General features: G+C 33.7%; 1 pseudogene; it reads right to left on the bottom strand.

Annotated features, from left to right (window-relative positions):
- Positions 1-18,320: 18,320 nt before the first annotated feature.
- Positions 18,321-18,809, bottom strand: LOC144368928 (large ribosomal subunit protein eL24 pseudogene; annotated as a pseudogene).
- Positions 18,810-20,950: the final 2,141 nt, after the last annotated feature.

Here is a 20,950-nt window from a genome sequence, read left to right as displayed (position 1 = left end):
TGCCAGTAAATAAATGGATATGGAGACTGATATGCTAAGTGAAAAAAGAGAATCCAAAAAAACCATAGGTGAAATGTTTTTGCTGGCATGTCCAGGCTAATGATTCAAAGCATTTATTCACAATAAATGAGGGAGGGAAAGAGGAGAAGTTCAGTAGATTATCCAAAGAAGCATTCAAGAAAGATAGAATAGATAGGAATAGAAATGACAGAAGAATTAATGTAACATACATTAGGTTGTATGCATATAAAAATATATAAATAAATTCCACCATCATATCCACCCACAACAATGAGATTCAAAATTAGAATAATTATAAATGAACACAATACCTTTATTTATTTTATTTATTTTTTGTGGTGCTGAGGATCGAATGCAGTTTTTCACATGTGTCTGGCAATTATGAATCATAAATAGGAATTCCTGTGCTTGTTTAATTTTACCAAAATAAATTATATGACAAATTTACTTAAGAAGAACAACTAAAATAACGTAAATTTAAAAATAACGAATAGGAACATAGGAATAAATTGATAGCATCATTGTCTGATAATGAAATGTCTTTAGGTTTATTACAGAATTTTCTGAGTCTCTCCCCAAGTGGAGTATGCAAAGGTGTTCAGTCCTGAAAATGAGGTAGAAGTCCAGAATGCTGCAAAGAGGAGCAGAAGGGACTGCACCCCTGTTGCACTGATATGCAGGTGAAGGAATCCAAGGATGCAGGTAATCTCAAGGAAGCCCATGGTTTAACTAGGGCAGAGAGGATCAGGGTGCCATGACCAAGGGTCTGTGCTAGCATTAAGTTCAGCTATTTATTTATTGGCACATATATGGAGTTATTCATAGAATTAGAAAAATCTGGTATTAGTTTTCCTGAATTCACAATGAAAGACAAATATATTTTTTTCTCTCTTTGAAGAGAGAGACCCTTGACCCTCTCTTTACAATTAGTCTTGTCCGTAATATGTGAATTTTTTGCAACCCTGATATTTGGGGAGTAAGATACAGAACTCTGCTTTAATCAGATCTGCTCTGTTTGCATCAAAACAAGCAGGCAGAGGTGAGCAGTTAATAATGCTATTTTTTTTTCTTTGTAAAGTGCAGAGTGTCCAGCACTAATTATGGATGCACCCCTGGGCAGATTCTTTTTTACTTTTGAGGAAAGTCATGTGAGCACCCAGGGCCCAAGTTCCAGGTGAGGGTGGGGGGGGAAGCTAGACAAAGTGCACAGGTTTGCCTAGGTATGTGCAATGCTGCCATCATGTGACAACCACAGGTATTTCTCTTAAAAAATGCCTCACAAGAGAGCAATGGAGCCCAGAGACAGCTGGGTTGTACACATGCCTGTGCTCTCTGATGTCTCTTTTGTTCTGATCCTTTCATTCTGCCTCCAGATGAAACTCAGAAAAAAATTAAGCTCTAATGTTGCCATCCAGGTCCAAATCTCCTCTAGGGCACCTGCCAAGCCTGCTGGAAGCCTTCACCAATGGGTGCACTTATCATTGTCAGAGTTTATTGGGGACTTAATATTTCTTTTCTGTTGCTACTGTTTTTGTTTTAGCTCCCACCCCCAGGTAGCCCATGTACCAGTCAACTCCACTGGGCTTATAGTTCTTTTACAAGATGTATTGACAACTTCCCAAGAGACTAAAAGACCATATCCATTTATGTATTTTTACACAGATAAAAAAAAATTCAGCACTCTTTTGTCATGTCTTAGTATAGGAAGTGGCCTAGGTGATGAAACTTTGAAGAATCAAACTCAATTATTCAGCATTAGAACAAAATAGAACTTAGAACTCTGTAACCAACCACACACATTCCAGAGAGGGTGCATCATTCCTCTCATTTAAATGGAGATGCACAAGAGAAAAATATGTTTTTATGATGTATGCAAACATTCCATGGTTCTAGGCACAAAAATGTCCTGAGCATATTTACATGTTGTCTCAGCCTTCACACCAGGGTATCAGGAGGTATTTACAGGTATAAGAGAGCAATCCAGAGAAGAGCAATCCAGGTACGTCCTCATCTAGGATCACAGCTGGAATGTCTTTTAACCTTCCCCTTCTCTCTATGTGTGTAGTGGTGGGCAGTAATTGCAGGCACCTGCAATGGCAGAATTAGGTTATATTGGGACATGTGTGGTAGGGTGGATATTTAAATATTGGATTCTAGTTTTTATACTGAAATAATTATCCAAAGACCTTATTCTGTAATTCAATGTATGGAGGCCTATGCATATATTCATCTATTTCTAATCTGTGTATAAAAATTTTCAGTGGGAGTTTCACCTGTGGAAATAGCCATGATGGTTAGGGTTAACTGCTGTTCTACATGTAAGACAAATTCTTTGCAGAGCTTCTTGTAGACCATCAAGAAGCTACATTTTAATTATGTCTCCTGTGGAAAGAGCAAGTGCACCACAAAACCCACAATGATATCTGTGGTCTGAGGTTAGCTGAGCCTTCTGGAGAATTGTCTCCACAGGAAAAACCTGGAGTTGGTCAGAATATGCCAGAACAAATACCCATGATTGGGAATCCTCTAAACTTTTAGAACTTTACCACTTGAATGACCTACATGCCCTTTCCAAAATAATCTGGACTGTATTATTTCTCCTGACAACAGAATAGGTGAGATATTCAGATTACATACAAGTAGAAATAACAGAAAAATAACATTCACATCAGTGTCAGTATTTTTTGGGCTCTGAATATTTCTTTTGTAATGTTACTGTTTTTGTTTTAGCCATCTGCCTTAGGTAGCCCATGTACCAGTAAATTCCATTGGCCTCCTAGTTTTTTTATGAAAATTATATACAAACATACTCACCAGGAATGTTTTGACACAAAGAGAAGTAAGAGTTACATTAATTAAGGAGGTAAAATAGTATATATTTTGTATTAGTGTGCCATACCACAAATCTCTATATCTCCATCAGGCAAGGAGCTGTTTTTTCATACATGAAGAATATTCTAGTAAGAAATGTCTTTTCTTGCAGTAGGTCAGCCTTTCAATGCTGTCTAAAGGTGATGTGATCCAGTTGTACATTCATTCAGCCAGGGGGAGAAACAGTGAATGTGTGTCCAAATGGGCTGCATTAGTTTCACAGGGCTGATGTAAGACAATGCACTGATGGGGTTACATAGAAATTTATTTGTTCTAATTTTAGAATTTGTATATCAAGGTAATTGCTGGAATGATTTTCTTTGAGGTGCATTCTTTGACATGTAGATTGCCATCTTCTGTCTCAATATTTGCATGACATTTTCCTGGGTTTCTCTGTGTCCTTAAAATTCAATTTGCTCTAAACATTAAAGTTTGATACACACTTGATTATACTTGCTGGGACCATTTGCATATTAAGTGATCAAATTAAGACTACCAATGATTTGAAAATAATATCCTCACTTAATAGTCCTAATTCAGTCTTTAATAAAGAGCTGTTTTGAGAATAGCTTAATTATTTTTTCCCAGTGCCCATGTAATATTATTCTTCAGTATGTTGCATACCCTGAACTTAAAAAAAAGCACTTGCCTTCTCTTTGCAGCCCATTGTTCTATTCTTTGATAGATGTTTAGGTAGTGATTTGATCAGGCCTGTTCTTTACTTGTGAAGCTGTGGGCTTTCCCTCCAATTTTTATTGAGCTATGATGGATATTCTTTTCTCTAATGACAAAACAGTAATCACAGCTTATTTTAATTTATTCTTTTATCTTATCATGACAGTTTTATTTACTTTTGTTTAATAGTAGCAATCTATTACAAAATCGTCACTTTGTGATTAGGTGTTCTTGCCTATCTTACATTCAATATATTTGTATAATGGTAGACAGGTTTTCTTTGTTTGGATATTTAAGTGGCTATCAAGAATATTTGGTATTTTTAAAAACTAGTTATGTTTAATCTAAAGACAATATTCTGAATGCAAAGGTGTCAAGGATGATAATTTCAAAAAAATCATGAAATGATGTAATCTTGGAGTAAAATATATTTTTGCTGCCAAGTGGCTGCACTTATGTAAAGATTTATGAAGAATTTTTTTGTAAGTATAAGAAGAAGCTTTTGTGTTTTGATGTTCACAAAAGATATTTCTAAGACAATTTGCTAAATAGATTTTAATTGAAATTATGTAAGTAATTGTGGCATACACTTTTTTCTCCCCTAATTTAAAACCCATGGAATCTCCTCTTTAAGCCCAGTTTTTTATTTGTCCAACTAGGTCTACAAAAACAGTGTTTTAATGCAGACTGTTTTTAAGCTTATTTAGCATGTATTTCTACTTTTGTTATTGAAACAGGAATACAAACCTGAAATATATGTAAAAGTCATGTTTTAAAATTCTAAAATTACTAATGACCTTAGAAAATGTGACAGCTGCTATCACTTTTCATTAATAATTTATGAAAAGTAATTTATATATTCACTTTATATTGATTTTAATCATAACAGATGCTTTTCAAGTTTGGGTAAAACAAAAAAAATGAAGAATCAACATTTCATCATCTTAAAAAATTGTTAGGCTGAGCAAATGGTAGTGCAGAGTTTCATAGAACAATTCTGGAAGATACCACTAAGAAAATGTTCCAAACTTTTGGAGCATTTTACATAAATGTTCCACAAGTTTGCAGTATTGAACACAGTATGATAGGTAAAGGTGTCAGAAATGCTAGAGAGAAATTTGTACTAGGGATGGGGAGGTAGATTAAATTAAGCTTCTTCTTAATTTTTATCAATTACAGCATAATTCATGGAGAAATAATCATTCTAACTTGATAGCAAATAAATATCTATAAACTTATTAACTTGTGATCTAGCTTTATTTTTAATATAATATTTATTCAAAAAGTGTGAAAGGATATAAAATGAAAAAAAATTTAGTTTTATGAGGTTATTTTTTTTTTAATTTGCAGATTAACTCCAAAGAGTGTTTAATTTTAAATGATCTAATGAAGTAAAAATACTGTTAAGGCTTTAGCTTCATGTACCATCGAACAAATGGTAGAACATTGTAGTGGTAGTTTTGTTTTTGTTGTTGTTGTTGTTGTACAAAGAGATGAAATGAGACTGATTATGAATATTTACACATCTGCAAAGCCATTTAGGTTTCTAGTGTCCACCAGAGTGTCTGCCTACTTATTGGTTGGCTTGGTTATGAAACATTTAGAAAGCCCTTCACTACTTGTTTTACAAGCAGCTTTTTCATTTTTTTCATACAAATCTTCATTAATTGCATGTATGAAATTAATCATCCAGCTAAGAAAGGGAGTATTACACTTACTACTCAGGGTATATATGTATGTTTTTGTGCTGTGTATGTGTGTGTGTGTGTCTGTGTATTTGGGCATGTGTATTTTTTAAAAAATTTTATTCAGAAGTGAGGTAAGGGTTTCAATTCAGTCATGGCCTCTTTCTACACCTATTGTGCCTGGGATGTTTCAGAAGTCCTTACTAATATTGCAGGTATTTCTTTCTCTTTTCTATGCTGTGATTATTATAAGCCAATAAATAGAATAAATATATCTCAGAGATGTCAAGTTTTATCTCACTTATTGGCCATCTGTAGGCCTAAGTGAATAATCAGTGTTTTTTTTTTTAATTTTTTTTGGCAAAAGCAGATTTTAAGTTCCTTAATATGAAAATTTGTGACCATTTAGCAGAACTTGTCCCCATGGGTATGACTACCAATAGAATATGTATGATATAATATGATGGCATGACTTGGTAATAGGAATAAAAGTAGTTTAACCTGATTTATTTATTTATAATTATATATTTTATACATATTTAATATACATATAATTATATACTTATATATTTATAATTTTGAATATATGAATCTCTCTGTCTCATATACATATATGTTTATAATATTGTCTTTAAGATAAGCAAGGTTTGGGGATGGTTTGGGGTGAGTGTAATGGTGAAAAGACCAAAGACAATTGCTGAATTTTTGACTTGAGCACTCTAGGGTAGTTGCTGATACCCAATCTTGTATGGGGAAGAAAGACCACATGAGGCAAGGATAAGTGTGCTAGTCTTGAAGAAGGCTTTTGTGTTGATGTTGTGATTTCTTCTAGATATCCAATTGAACATGTCTCAAGGTGACAGGAGAGGACTGGGAAGAAAATGAATATTTGGGAGGCAGAGAAATTTGGAAAATACTGCCATGAGACTGAGCATTACTCTGGGTGTGGGTGAATATATAGAAGTACAGGGACCATTTTTCTGAGTTAGGGCTCAGAGAAACCTATATTTATCAATGGAGAAGAAAAGTCTATGAAAAAGGCAGAAAGCGAGAGCATCCAGTTAAGGAGATAGAAAACCAGGGAAATGTAATTACAGGGATTTTTTGAAGAGATGAATTTAAAAAGAAAGGCAGAACCTTGTGTTCTGAAAACCACTGAAAGTGAACTAGAGGGTGGCAAAGGAGAGACCTTGAGATTTGGCACCATAGTGGTTTATGATGATCTCAGTGAAATCCCTACTTTTAGATTGTGGGAACTGAGGGCAATTGGATGATTTATGGAAAAATTAAGGTCAGCTTAGTGAAGGCAATAGCTGGAGATTGTTTTTCTAATTACGCACAATGAGATAAAGGGAGACTTAGTCAGATGTTAACATTTATGATCTCTGAGATGTGGAAAGAGATAATTCATGCAATTGCTTATTTGTGGCTGCAGAAATCTTTTTTCTATTACCATGTCTGCTACCTACACCCTGAAGTTGATTTTTTAAAAGAAATATGGAAGCCACATAGTAATTTCTGGATAGTAGGAAGGATGATGGGGCAAGAGATGAAAGTAGAAGATAGATAATTAGATATGATCACTTTGTACCATGCATTTGGAGTTATTATGCTCAATTCCATTAACATATGCAATAAATATTTGTTAATTAAAAACAAATTAAAACTAATTATTCTATTTGATCACTGAAAGGTAGGCACTCAACACTGAGGGAGAGTGTATTCTTATGGTTTGTTTCCTGCTTGTGAAAATGGTCACTGTCAATCACCTGTAAAGAAAACTAATTAAATAAGTGGAGATTCCTTGGAAAGCTGGGAATGGAACCACCATTTGACCCCTTCTCTGACTATACCCAACAGACCTAAAAAGAACATACTACAGAGACACAGCTACATCAATGTTCATAGCAGCACAATTCACAATAGCTAGATTGTGGAACCAACCTAGATGCCCTTCAACAGATGAATGGATAAAAAAAGTGGCATTTATACACAATGGAATATTACTCAGCACTAAAAAATAACAAAATCATTGCATTTTCAGGGAAATGGATGGCATTAGAGCAGATTGTGCTAAGCGAAGTTAGCCAATCCCTAAAAAACAAATGCTGAATGTCTTCTCTGATATAAGGGAGGTGACTCAAAACAGAGTAGGGAGGAAGAGCATGAAAAGAAGATTACCACAAAAGAAGGAAAAGAGGTGGGAGGGAATGGGAGGGAGAAGGGCAATTGCATGGAAGATGGAGGGAGATCCGAATGGTTTCACAAAATACATATATGGACATATATGACGGTTTGAGGGGGAAGGAAAGAAAAAAAAGAGAGAGAGATAAGTGTCCTAGTAGAATGGTTAGAGAGATGTGATGGGAGGGGAGGAAAAGGGAGGGGCATAGGGAGGGCAGAAGAATACAACTGACACTAGGATTTCTGTATGTATACACATGGATGTATAACCAATGTGATCCTGCAATCTGTACACATGGAAAAATGAGAATTAATACCCTTTTTGAATCAAATGTGTGATATGTCAAGATCATTGTATTGTCTTGAGCAACTAATAAAAAAATAAAATAAAATTTAATCTTAAGTAAAGCTATACATATCAGTTTGTATTCCAAGTCAAATCTTTATTTCCTTGAACTGGGTGAGTTAATTCTCGCCAGTGGGAGAAAAATAGCTCATCTTTAAACCATTTTCAATGTTTTCAAGGCAACTGTGGCACAAATAATCAAAGTCTTATATTAATGATGTCAACTTACTGTCAACAGAATTGCAGGAAGCAAAAAATGAAGTCAAATGCAGGTGAAAAACTGGAAACTACAAATATATGAAAAATAAACCAAATAATTTTTGTTATCAATTTCTAATTTTATTACATTTTACTGAAAAATTACATGATATTAATTTGATATTTTAACATGTGTTGAGACTTATTTTGGGGCCTATCCTATGATTTGTCTTGGAGACTGTTCCATGCACTGATGAGAAGAATGTGTATTCAAGTTTTCACAAGACAGCTGGACCTGCTAGCATCTTCATCTTGTGCATCCCAGTCTCCAGAACTTTGAGAAAATAAAATTATGTTATTTGCTAAAAAGTAATAATAATTTTGGAAGGAATAGTATGGATTTGTAATGCCTTGTTGTCACAGCATGATGAGGTTACCTGATGGTCACTGAAATATTTAAAGTGCTACAGTCCATCCATTGTCAAAAGTCATTTGTGCCTGGTTCATTCTTTGGGAATGTAATACTTTTTCCTTATTCCTTCATTATTTGTTGCAATCAAGTCACTGAAACTGACCATCTATAAAATGAGAAAGATTCTAAGCTCCACATGTAGGAGGGGATGCTATTATTCTGCATTGTTTTGAACTCTTCTATATAAAAGAGTTGTCTGTTTCCATCACTTTTTATCAATGAAGTCTATTATGTTTTATCAGTAAATATATACTCATTTGCTGCTTTCACTTATAATTTATTGTAAAAGGTTTTTGTTTTATTGCTCATATTTTTCTAACTTTCACTATTTCAGGATCTTTTACCTTAGTTCTTATGTCACTTTTCAGAAATCCACATATGGGAGACCTTGGGAGACTCTCCTCCTACTCTTTCTTCTATTCCTCCTTCATATGTTAAGGCTCATTTTTAATTTATCTTACGAGATGCTAGAATCAGCACTTTCTCCAGGGAAATATACCTTTTTACTGGTATTTTTAGGGAAACGTGTAATTTTTCAGGTCCAATGCAAAATGAAAACTTAGACTCCCTGTCTAAAAGCAGGTGACCTGTGCCATTGACATCATGCCACAGAAATCTATTTCTTTCTTCTGTGATCTACTCATATATCATGGTACAGTTTGTCTGTCTTTTAATTGTCCTTTTTATTATAACATTTTTAATTATTAGTAAGACTTCTAACATTCATCTTTAAGTATACCACATCAATTCTAAATGCAAACTTACTAACAAGTCACATTGTAGAGCTTGCACATACATGTTGGATTCATTAATACCAAAGAAGTGAATATGTTACACAGAACCAGTGCAATTGTTTTTACTACACCTTGATAACTGTGAAAGTTTGTCCACCTGTTTTGTTAATGAGTTTGAAATAACTGGAAGAAAAGTGACTGTGGATCACCCTATTTTCCCTTATCCTCAGCTGGAGAGATGGGCTGATACAGTGAAGTACCTTGAGTAACAAAGCTGTCTTCTTTCTATATTTAAGTCTAATTCTGGTTGGACATTAATGTGTGGTCTCCCTGGGTTTTATCATTTTCCCTTTTTTTACTTACGTGTGGATAGGACATGGTCACATTGTACCCAAATTTCTCTTAGCTCCCATATTTCATTGGCCCACTGGACTTCTATGTTGATGGGAATAAAATCTCAGTATGCATGAGGTGGCCAAATGCGATATACCTGCAGGTTACATTTGTGTGCTGTGTTCATACCTGTGGTCCATTGTCTTCTTGGAATTTACTTATGAAAAGTAAGTAGTAAGATATAATCAATAAAAATTATGATAGCAATAGCACAATATTCAATAAAGGACAGGTACACTTTGAGAAGGAATCCTTACTGTGTAGAAAAGCATCATGGGGCTAGGCCTCCTTTCTCTGTCTTCTGCCTCCTCCTCTCTCTCCAACATTCTTCCCTCCCTCCATCACTTGCTTCCTTCATTCCTCTCTTGCACAATAGTAAGAACACTAAGTAGGATATATGTACTCTGAAAACATATATAAGTGAACATTATAGTATTGTAAAGTGTAAGTACAGAAGTATTCTGCAAATATCTAGAAGTTGTTTATCTTATACAATTAAACTTTTATATCCATTGAAGATTAGCACCCATTTTACCTGAACCACCTTCCTTTGGAAACAACATACTACTCTGTTTCCTTTTTTTTTTTTGCCACTAGGGATTGAATCCACAGCACTTAACCACTGAGCCACATCCCCAGAGTTTTTATTTATTTATTTATTTTTAATTTAGAGACACAGTCTCACTAAGTTGCTTGCTTAGTGCCTGGCTAACTTGATGAGGCTGATTCTTAACTTGTGATCTTGCCACCTCAGCTTCTCAAACCACTGGTATTCAAGGTATGTCCCAATGTGCCCAGCTCCTGTACTGGTTTTCATAGGGATTTTTGTGTGTGTGTTTTAGACTTTATACTCTTCTCAGGTGATGTGTAAGTAATTTCTATCATTCTAACAGTTAAATCATTTCCATGTCCATGAATTAGTGTGCTGTGCAGAAGCTTTTGGTTTAATAAAATTATACTAGTCTGTTTATGGTTCTGTCCCCTGTCGTTTTACTGTCATAGCCAAAGCACCATTTCCTAAAGCAATGTTGTAAAGTGTTTCTTCTGTGTTTTCTTTAATATTTTGCTCACAAACTTATGCTCTTCTTTCTGTCTTTTTTTTAATTTAGATTGAAAAATAGCAACTTCATTTGCTTATGTGATATAGCATGATATTTTGATTCATGCAACACTGTGTAGTGATCAAATCAGAGTAAAGTTCATATTTGTCACCTTAGTAGGATGGGAAGAGATTAGTAAATGAAACCCAAGCATTTTCTTCCAGGAATTTTACAGACTCACATCTCACTGTTATATATATATATATATATTTTTTTGACTTGATGTTTTGATATGGTGTAAGAAAAGTCTTGGTTTTCTTTCTTCCCCATGTGGACATAGAGTGTCCTCAGCACCATTTGTTAAAGAGACTATCCTTTATCCATTCTGTATTATTGACCCCCTCCTTAAAGATGATTGTGAAGTGAATTTCTGGGTTTATCCTTGTTTTTTTTTCTGTGCATTGGTCTGTATGTTGCCTTCTATTTCAGTACAACAGTGTTTTAATTTTTATAGTTTGCAATTTGTTTGATTCTATCTTTTTGGCATTTGTTACAATTATCTATACATAATAGTATAATGCATTGGCACAGCATGCATAAATGGAGTATAACTTCTCGTTTTTCTTGTTGTACATGATGTAGAATTACACCAGTCTTGTAATTATATAAGTATGCAGGGTAATAATATCTGATACATTTTATTATCCTTCAAAACCTCATACCTCTTTTTCTCCCTACTCTTTTCTCTTTCTAATCCAAAGTGCATTTAATCTTCCCTAGTCCCTTTGATTGTGAATTAGCATCTGCACACCAGATAAAATATTCAGCACTTGGAACTTTTTTGTTGGTTTTTTAGCTTAGCATGGTATCCTCAATTTCCATTCATTTGCTGGCAAGTGGCATAATTTCATTCTTTTTAGGGTTGAGTAATATTCCATACACACACAACCCCCACACACACATATGTGTGTGTATTTGTGTGTGTGTGTGTGTATGTATATGTGTATGTGTGTGTGTATATATATATATATATATATATATATATATATATATATATATATATCACATTTTATTTATGTATCCTTCTGTTAAAGGGAGCTAGGTTGGTTCACTAGTTTAGACATTGTGAAATGACCTACTGTACATTGATGTGACCACCAGCAATGTATATGTGTACTTTTTCTCCTATATCCTCATGAACACTATTATTGCTTGTATTCTTGATAATTGTCATTATGACTACATTCTAGTGAAATGAAGTATTGAAATAGTTTTGATTTGGATTTCTCTAATTGCTAAAAATGATGGTCTTTTTTATATGTTTTTTGATCAATTGTATTTCTTCTTGTATGAAGTGTCTGTTCAGTTCCTTAGTTCATTTATTGATGGGTTATGTCTCTTTTTTGGCATCAAGATTGTTTAGCTCTTCATATATCTTGGAGATTACTGCTCTATTTGATGTGTGTGTGACCCCCTCCTTGAGGGGTGGGTTAGTGGCGGGAGGCTTGGGCTCCCAGTACTTGAAGAGGATGTGGCCCTGCCGACCCCCTCCCTGAGGATGCCCAAGACACAGGACACGGAGAGAGCATGGTCCCCAGAGATATCCCCTGGGGTTCCCAGAACTTGAAGAGGGCACTCTGGACTTTGACAAGCTGGACCCCCTGCTCCTTACGGGTTGAGCAAATGACGCCCCCTTAATGCTGCCTCTGTTCCTTCTCCAGCTACCTCTGTTGCCCATGCTTCCCTGTGTTGCACAAACCTGAGCGCCCTGGCTGCTCCTGTGTAAGCGGGCTCTTGGGGAGCAGCCTCCAGCCTGACTTTTATTTTATTTATTTATGTTTCTAATAGGGAAAAAACAGTTGTGTGTGCATGTGTGTTGTGTTTGTTTTTGAAAGAAATGTGAAGAAGAAGAAAAATACTATGCCTTTTCCTTGCTCTGGCTACCCCCTTCTGTCCTTCTGACACCCCTGCCCCCTGCCCTTTTGTTCTTTTGTTTTTGTTTTTGTTTTGCTGTGGGTACACATTCCTGTTTGTAATCCTTTGTTCTCCCAGTTTTCTGTTTTCAGAATAAGTTTCCCTTGTGTTTAGGATAGACAGCTTTTATAGATATATCTCTATTATACATAGTTTTCTAGTGTTTTGACCATGTATTTAGTCAAATGCTTTTCCTGCAATTATTGAGATAATTTTCTGATTCTTGCCTTTACATCTATTTACTTGAAAAATGTTTATTTATTTTCATGTGTTGAACCAACCCTGCATCACCGGGACAAACCCTACTAATCGTGTTGTAATATCTTTTTAATATAATTTTGTATGTTGCTTGCCATAATTTTAATGAGAATTATTACATCTTTGTTCATCAGGAATACTGGTCTGAAATATTCTTTCCTTGATTTGTCTTTATCTGGTTTTTGCATCAGGTTAATAATAGTTTCATAGAAGGAGTTTAGAAGGTTTTGCTATTTTATTTTTCATAAAATAATTTTAGAACAATTGGTGTTCATTCTTCTTTCAACTTCTTGTAGAACTGGGCTGATAATTCCTCTGATACTGGGTTTATCTTAGTTATTAGGCTTGTGATAAACCTGGCTTGGGAGAATCAATGTAGTACACTCAAGACTTCAGGCTTTAGAGGAGAAATGACTACCCTAACATTAGCTTGCTTTGACAAATGTTATTTGTCAAAAAACAATATATTTTTAAACATTTTTTGTTTTCACCAGGAGAGGACTGACACCTCCAAGACTCCTTTCTTTAAAAATGTGTGTGTGTGTGTGTCTCCAGAGTTTTGTGGTCACTTTGTAAAACTGCATTAAATAACACAGCCATGACTCCAATTTGGGTATTTTACTCAAGGGTTTTAGCCCAGATCTTAAATTTTTGATCCAAAGAACACTTAAAGTAGCTATAATTTCTATCAGAGTATCTACAAGGAAGTATAAAATGATGGGGTAAAATATTTTAATAATCTAACTCTCCAATATTATCAAATGTATTTCCAATGGAATTTAATGTTATTCATACTCTTGACATAATGCTCCTGAAATAAAGGTAAAAAGCTTTGAAATAAATAAAACACATGAGGATCACTCAAGGAAAGTGACAGAGTCCCATGGGAGCAGGATGTATATCATGAAATGCTTCTGAATTAAAAGCTAAGTTCCATGAGAAGTGGAATCAAAAATTTTCGTGCACGCACACACATTTGGATAATTACTATAGTAAAATATTTAGGTGTTTGTAAAGTAGGAGAATATAAGAAAAGATCACAGTGTTAAGAAATAGGAAAATAAGGGAAGCACTATCATAAACATCATGCTGAATTTAGCTGGAAATCCAAATGTGAAGTCTAGAGATGTTTTGTAGAAAGCAATGAAGTTAAGCAAATAGACCATCAGTTCTCTTGCTGCTGAGGACAGAATAGAAGGCAATAGTTTACACACATATTTTTAATAAATTCAATAAAAATTCTTCATTTCAAGGGAAACTAATAAACCAGGCTGTGGTAGAAGAAACTGTCAAGTTGAACTTGTTAAACTGTTCTTCACACATCCATGACTGAGAAAGGAAAATGACAATTTCCCATGAATAAATTCAGTAATAACAGAAAGTCTTCTCAGATAAATGGCTACACTTTGAATAATGCTGCAGTATTCCTTAACTCTGGTGCCTCATCTAGAATAGTCACTCAGTGCCTGAAAGACTCATGGGTACAAAGTAGGTACCCAGGGCTTTGAGTTTTCTTCAAGAAAATTTTTCTTTTTTTCCCAAGCTTTGGCCATCCTGATATCAATGTATGGATTGAGATATTTGGGGCAAAGTTGTACTCTGATGATCCAATTACCTTTCTCTTTAAAATTACCAAAAAAAAAAAACTTCTATACAAAATGCTTACTTTAAGAGTAGAGGAAGGAGAATAGGGAGAAGGAGAAGGGAGAGAAGAGGAGGAACTGGAGCCTGAAATGGAGTAAATTATATCCCATGTATTTATGATTATGTAAAAACAAACCCAACTATTATGTACAATAATACAAGCAAAAAGTATATATGTAGAGGATGAAGTTGGGACTCAGTGGTAGAGCACTTGCCTAGCATGTGTGAGATACTGGGTTTTATTCTCAGCACCACATATAAATAAATGAATAAATAAAGATCCATCAAAAAAAAGAAAAGAAAAGGCTTACTTTACTTGAACACCCAAAGTCTGCTGTCATTCATGAAATGAATTTAAATTGTCTTTGAAAAACATATTTCTTTAAAGTTTTCAGTGAACAAAATCATTCTTTGGTATTTGGGTAAAAAATAAGTAAAAATTCATTTGAAAGTTTAAATATTTTTCAAGAAAAGACAAAATAATTTTAAATTATCATAAACTGCTTTTATTACAGAAAAGTCAGTAATGTGATAGAAAATAATTTGGTTTTTATTTCTGTTGTCATGTTTCTTTTTCTTTTTTTTTTCTTTTTCTTTCTTTCTTTTTTTTTTTTTTGTGTTCCTAGCAAAACAATGTAAGGCCTCTCACTATACCCCAGATATATATGGCTTGGTGTATAAGAATATAAATTTTTATAAATCCCAAACTAATGTTTCATGTGAGTGTGTATACTCTTACAATATATTTTCAGGTCTTTCAATTGAAAACAGTTTAGAGTAATGATACCCTATATAAATGGATATGCTTCTCATAGAGCTTTATTTTCCAAATGACTTGTTTCTGAGAAGTAAATATGAAGAATAAACTGAGACATCTTCTCTTAGAAAGAAATGAAGGAAGGGATGGAAAATGAGAAAAAATAAGAAAATAACCAATGAAATGAGGAAGGAAGAAAGTAGACAAGAGAGAAAGGAAGGAAGAAATTTAACTAATGGTTTTTCTCATTTGGGAATGGAGATAGGTTAAAGCACCTTCTTCTTGAGGCAGCCAGTTTTTCTTTCAATTTCCCCTTTCCATTGTAGTCTATCTTCTCATTCTCTCACCCTTATCATATTGAATATTTAGCAGATATACATTGTCATTATGAACCAATCTGTGCTTGAAGATAATTTCTTCAGCTACTGTACAGTCCAGCTTGTCCATGAGCATGTAGTTTAAAAACTGTGGAAAAAAATACTGATTCCAGTCATGCAGGATTTTCTATTTCCCATTCTAGAAACCAAAATGAGAACCTCTTCTCTGTTAACCTTGTCTGAGAAATGTAAGGGAAGGTCCTGACTGGCCCTGATCATGTCCAACTCTACTAAATATTGTTGTGAGCATAATGGAACTTGATCTGGAAAGATATGACTCACAGACCATGTTATCTGTTTCTGGTAGGTTAGTGTTAGTAACTACCGTAGCTCAGAATTGGAAGATCAACATGGGAAGTGTTAAGTATTATTTTAAAAAATGAATAAAGATTATGGAGTTCTCAGTATCACCAAATGCCTATTATTTATCTGATCAATAGGACTGTGTTTCTCAGTAATATCACCCACAATTTATCTGCCCCTTAATGTGTATCATCAAACCCCTTTACTTGGACTATCTTCATTTATTTCAACCAGAAGTATATTGGGTAAGAAAAAGAAAGTAATCTCATTTTATAGGTAGCATATTGGAAGTGAGGTGGACTTAAAAAATATATCAGATAATTTTCTCATGAATATGAGTTTAGTAAAATAAGTTTAGAACATCTTTTTATTAGTATTTTATGATTTACTATCTGTGGAGCAGAGTGATAAATAATTATTTTTATTGATGTATAAGCATCTTTTTAATGTAAGGTACTAGTTTATTCACTAAGGGCTTATGTTCACTGTTCTCTAAGAAGATAATTAAAACAGAAAAAAATAGATTTTCTTGAATTTCTTGTTGGAAAAGATCAGCAAAACTTTGCAGAAAAATGTCAAAAAAAAGAAAGAAAGAAAGAAAGAAAGGGTTGTTGGAAATTATTAATTATCAGTACAAATATTATTGTTGAGGGCCAGTTCTAGGGCCAGATATTTTTGAGGCTAGAAATATCACCAAGCCTTCTTTGATTGTTTTAATGAACAGACTTTATTTTAAGGAGAGTTGTAGATTTACAGAAAAATGAATCATATAGGACCATGTTCCCATATGCCTTCCCTATTCAGAGTTTCTACTAATATTTTTTTGTATATTACTGACAAACATTTGATGTAAGTACAAAATCAAAATATTTTGCCAATAGTGATGGTACAAAATAATTATTAATGGCAATAATTTAGTTATATATTAATAAATTTTACAATTTTTAAAGCATTGAGAAAGAATAATGTTAATTTTCATCATAATGGCATCTTTCAGAGTAGCTTCACCATGCCAAAAGTTCCTGTTCTTCTCCTCTTTAACATCTACTCTGGCTGATTTCTTGGCAATGTTTACCATTTTTAATGTTTGACTTTTCCAGAATGTCATAAATTTGGAATGACACAAATATGGCATTTTAGACAATATATTCTTTCTGGCAATATATATTAATGATGCCTCCATGTGTATTCATGTTTGATAGTAAATTCATTTTATGAAATTTTTTGAGTGACCCTCCAGTGTTTGGATGTATCAAAGTGTTTACATTAATAAGAGGTAAATGGCTACTGAAATCTCTCTTAGCTGCTTTCTTTTCTTGGCAATCATGAGTGAAGAAGTTGTGGACCTTTGTATCTTGGTTTTGTGGACACTTGTATGTGGACATAGCTTTCAATTCCATCGAATTAACACTGAGAAATACAATTAGCGGGCCATACTAAGTGTATATTGTGATTTTTAAGAAGCTACCAAACTGTCTTCCAGAGTTGCTGTCCAATTTTGCTATCTCAACAGCAATGTATGAGAGTTCTTCTTGTTCCCTATCTTTGACAGCTTTTGATATTGTCAGGTATAAAATTTTATAAATTTTTATAAGTCTGTTTAATTTGTAATTTTTTTTCTCCCCAAGCCTATTTATTATACCCAACAATTAGAATAATGCCTGAATTTTACATGCACAAGAAAGAAAATTAGTAATCCATTAACTTGGATAATTGGGGATGAAGAAAATGTTGACATGCACCATAATTTTACCTTGAGAAAGCTTGTTTAAGACATGGCTTATGCATTGTTGTATCCTTGAAACTCAGCACAGTTGGGCAGATAATAAAGACATCTATAGAGTACAAACCTGTTCACAAATTATAATAATTTTTTATCTCATTACACATTTATTGATCATAAGGCTACTGAGCAGTTTTATTTTATTTGGCACAGCTCATTCAAAAGTCCTAGCTCAACAAACTAGGACTGGGAATAGGTAAAATATACTCTTATTCAGTGTCCCTGGTTTCAGAGACAGAATATATAGCCAAAATACAAAGGGGGATGCTATTTTCTGAGAGCAAGAGATTAATACAGCTATCAATTTTTGGCACCATCAAATCAGATAATAGCAAATGGTGGGAGAAGGGGGGTCCCAATGTATAAGTCAAACCCAATAAAAAAACAAATGTGCCCGTCATGGATAGATAAATGACAGGAAAAGAGCATTTGAATAGTAAACTTGGATTAAATCTATGCAAGATTCCACTACTTTCAGTCGCTGTAGTGTGTCCTAAACACATCAAAGCAAAGCTAGCATTAAATCATACATCTTTATTGCCTTATTTTAACATTTTTTTCAATTAAAAGGGTTACATCTTTATTTTAAAATCTCATCTGCCAATTTACCATTTTCCACCAACTTGGGGAGCAGAAAACGTCTCAGGTTTCACAGTCTTATTCTGAGGTGTTGCCTTTGTGGGAGTCTTAGCAGCAGCCATTGTCATCTTTTTAAATGCCGGCTTAGCCTTTTTGTTTGTTTGTTTGTTTTGCTTCCCTGGCAGCCTAAGAGCTTGCTTTCATTGAGCCTTTTAAACTTCTGGTTTCTGATTCCTCTTGGCCATGATATTCATAAGGAATGCACCAGTGATGGCCCTCTGAAATTTGGCTTCAGGTTGGGTTCTCTTCTTTTTAATTTCTTCTGACTGGCTTTTTTTGTGCTTTCTTCTGTAGAGGACAGTACAGTTTAGCTGCTGAGGATTCCTCTTGGATAAGAAAGCCAACTCATATTTTGCATTAAGAAATTGGAAAACCTTTCCGTCAGTCCTTGCATAGTGACTCCTGTATATAGGGTATATCTTGTACCCACTAAAACTGCACAGCTTGACCTTCATGGTGGTGGCTGCTCTGTAATTTCTTAATGACATATAATATTCAGCATCTTTCCCTATGCTTTCCAAATATATATATTTTTTTTTCAGAGGAATATATTTATTTCTTTCATTCAAATTTAAAACAATTGTATTAGGGTAATACTGAAATACAATAAACTATACACATATAATTCATACATTGTCATGTTTGCAGATACCTATTTACCAGTGTAAAAATGACCACAATCAAGTTTTTAACATTGATAGTTTATGCAGAAGGTTCTTGGTGCCCTGTTGTATTTCTACCTCTTGTTTCCTCCTCCAAGGGGGGGGGTACAAAATAAAACAAAAACAAAAAACAGAACAAAACAAAACAAACATAAAATTCTGACTTTGTATTGTGATACATGATACAGTAAATTGGACACCACACAAATTAATTGTCAGAACCTTAGTCTGCATAGATAGTGATCTTGGAAAAATCAGTCATCCCTCAACTTAGTTTACTCATCTGTAAGATCAGAAGTCTTCCAATCAGGACTCATGATACTTGAAAGATAAGGACAAATTGAATAATGAATCAAGAATACTGCCTGACACAGAGAAGGCTCTTGATTTCTAGTATCCAGTGTTACCATCCATGCTTTAGTTTGGTGATGCAGAGTACATGTGGGTGACTATAAATCTATAGTTTTTTTTTATTTGTTCTTTTTAGATATGCATGATGATAGAATATATTTTGGCATATTATACATACATAGAATATAACTCATTGTATCTAGGATTCTATTTTTGTGGTTCTACATAATGTAGTTACTGTGGTCATGTGCTCCAATACAAGAATAAGAAAGTTATGACCAGTTTCATAGTTCATTTCTGTCACCTCTAGCTATGACTGTATAGACTTCAGTGTTTTAAAGATTTTTTTTCCTTATTGGTGTTATTGAGGTTCAATTTTCATAAAAGAGATAAAAAAAATAAGTAGTGACATTTATACTTTTGTGGTTATAATTACAAAAATTATTTTGATTTAAACATTTCAATTACTGAAAATAAATTATATAGTCAGTTAATCAACACTCCCTTAAATGCCTTCCAAGCCCCTGGCAACAAACTCTCTCCTTTCTAACTCTATGATTTACAAATATTGAATATTTAATATAAATGTAGTTATAGCACAGGTGAAATTTCATGTCTGATTTTGTCTACTTTTCTTAATATTTTTGAGATTTGTCAACATGGTGACTTGTAACAGAATTTCATTTTTATTGCAGAAGAATATTCAAACATATATGGAAGCTATAAAGAGATATAGATATATGAATATGAACATATATATGTACATGTGCTTATTCAGACAAGAATACATATAAATACATAGACACATTTGTTTTCCATTCTTAATGAAAATTTAGATTTTCATATATCTTCTAATGGAAATGGTGATGTCATTTGTATTCGTGTTCAAGTGTTTGAATATCTGTTTTCAGTTCATTTGAAAATATAGCTAGAAATAAAATTGGTAGGTCATGTGATAATTCTGTTTAAAATTTTAGTAATCATCAAATTCTTTTTTATACCTACTATACTATTTTTTATATTCTGAACAGAAGTGTGTGGTTTCTAATTGGTTCACATGGTGACCAACACTTCTATTTTTAAAATAGTGCCGGCATTCTCTTGTTCATGAAGTACTCTTTCATGGTATTTATTGTATTTCTGTTGTTCAGTTAGTTGTTGTAGTAGTTTTGTATAGGGAAGTGAACCTCTAAGGTGGTCCACCAACGAGATCCATCTTCTACCTGTTGTGTTCACAGAATCTTACTAAGTTACCCAAGGTTTCCACAAACTTGCAATACTACTGCAGACTCCTGAGTAGCTTTGATATGAGCATTTGCATATTAATAGACAAAAAGAGAAAAGCATCAATATTCCTCTAATAGAATTTCACTGAAAGAAATATCAGAAAATTTAAAGCAGGAAGACAAAAAACATAGACCGAATATGAGTGTCTAAGATACAAAGTACATAAAAATTTACATAAAAAGTTCATAAAACTTTATGATACACAAATGGTGTAAGATACAGTGAAAATTAATGCAAATGTTGAAAAAACTAATCCATATACAGAAAAAATTTTTCACATACTATTTGTTATCTAT

This window comes from Ictidomys tridecemlineatus, chromosome 12, assembly GCF_052094955.1.
Source record: "Ictidomys tridecemlineatus isolate mIctTri1 chromosome 12, mIctTri1.hap1, whole genome shotgun sequence".
Taxonomy (NCBI): Eukaryota; Metazoa; Chordata; class Mammalia; order Rodentia; family Sciuridae; genus Ictidomys; species Ictidomys tridecemlineatus.
The sequence above is the reverse complement of the archived record's forward strand: the minus strand, read 5'-3'. Positions and strand labels throughout refer to the sequence as shown.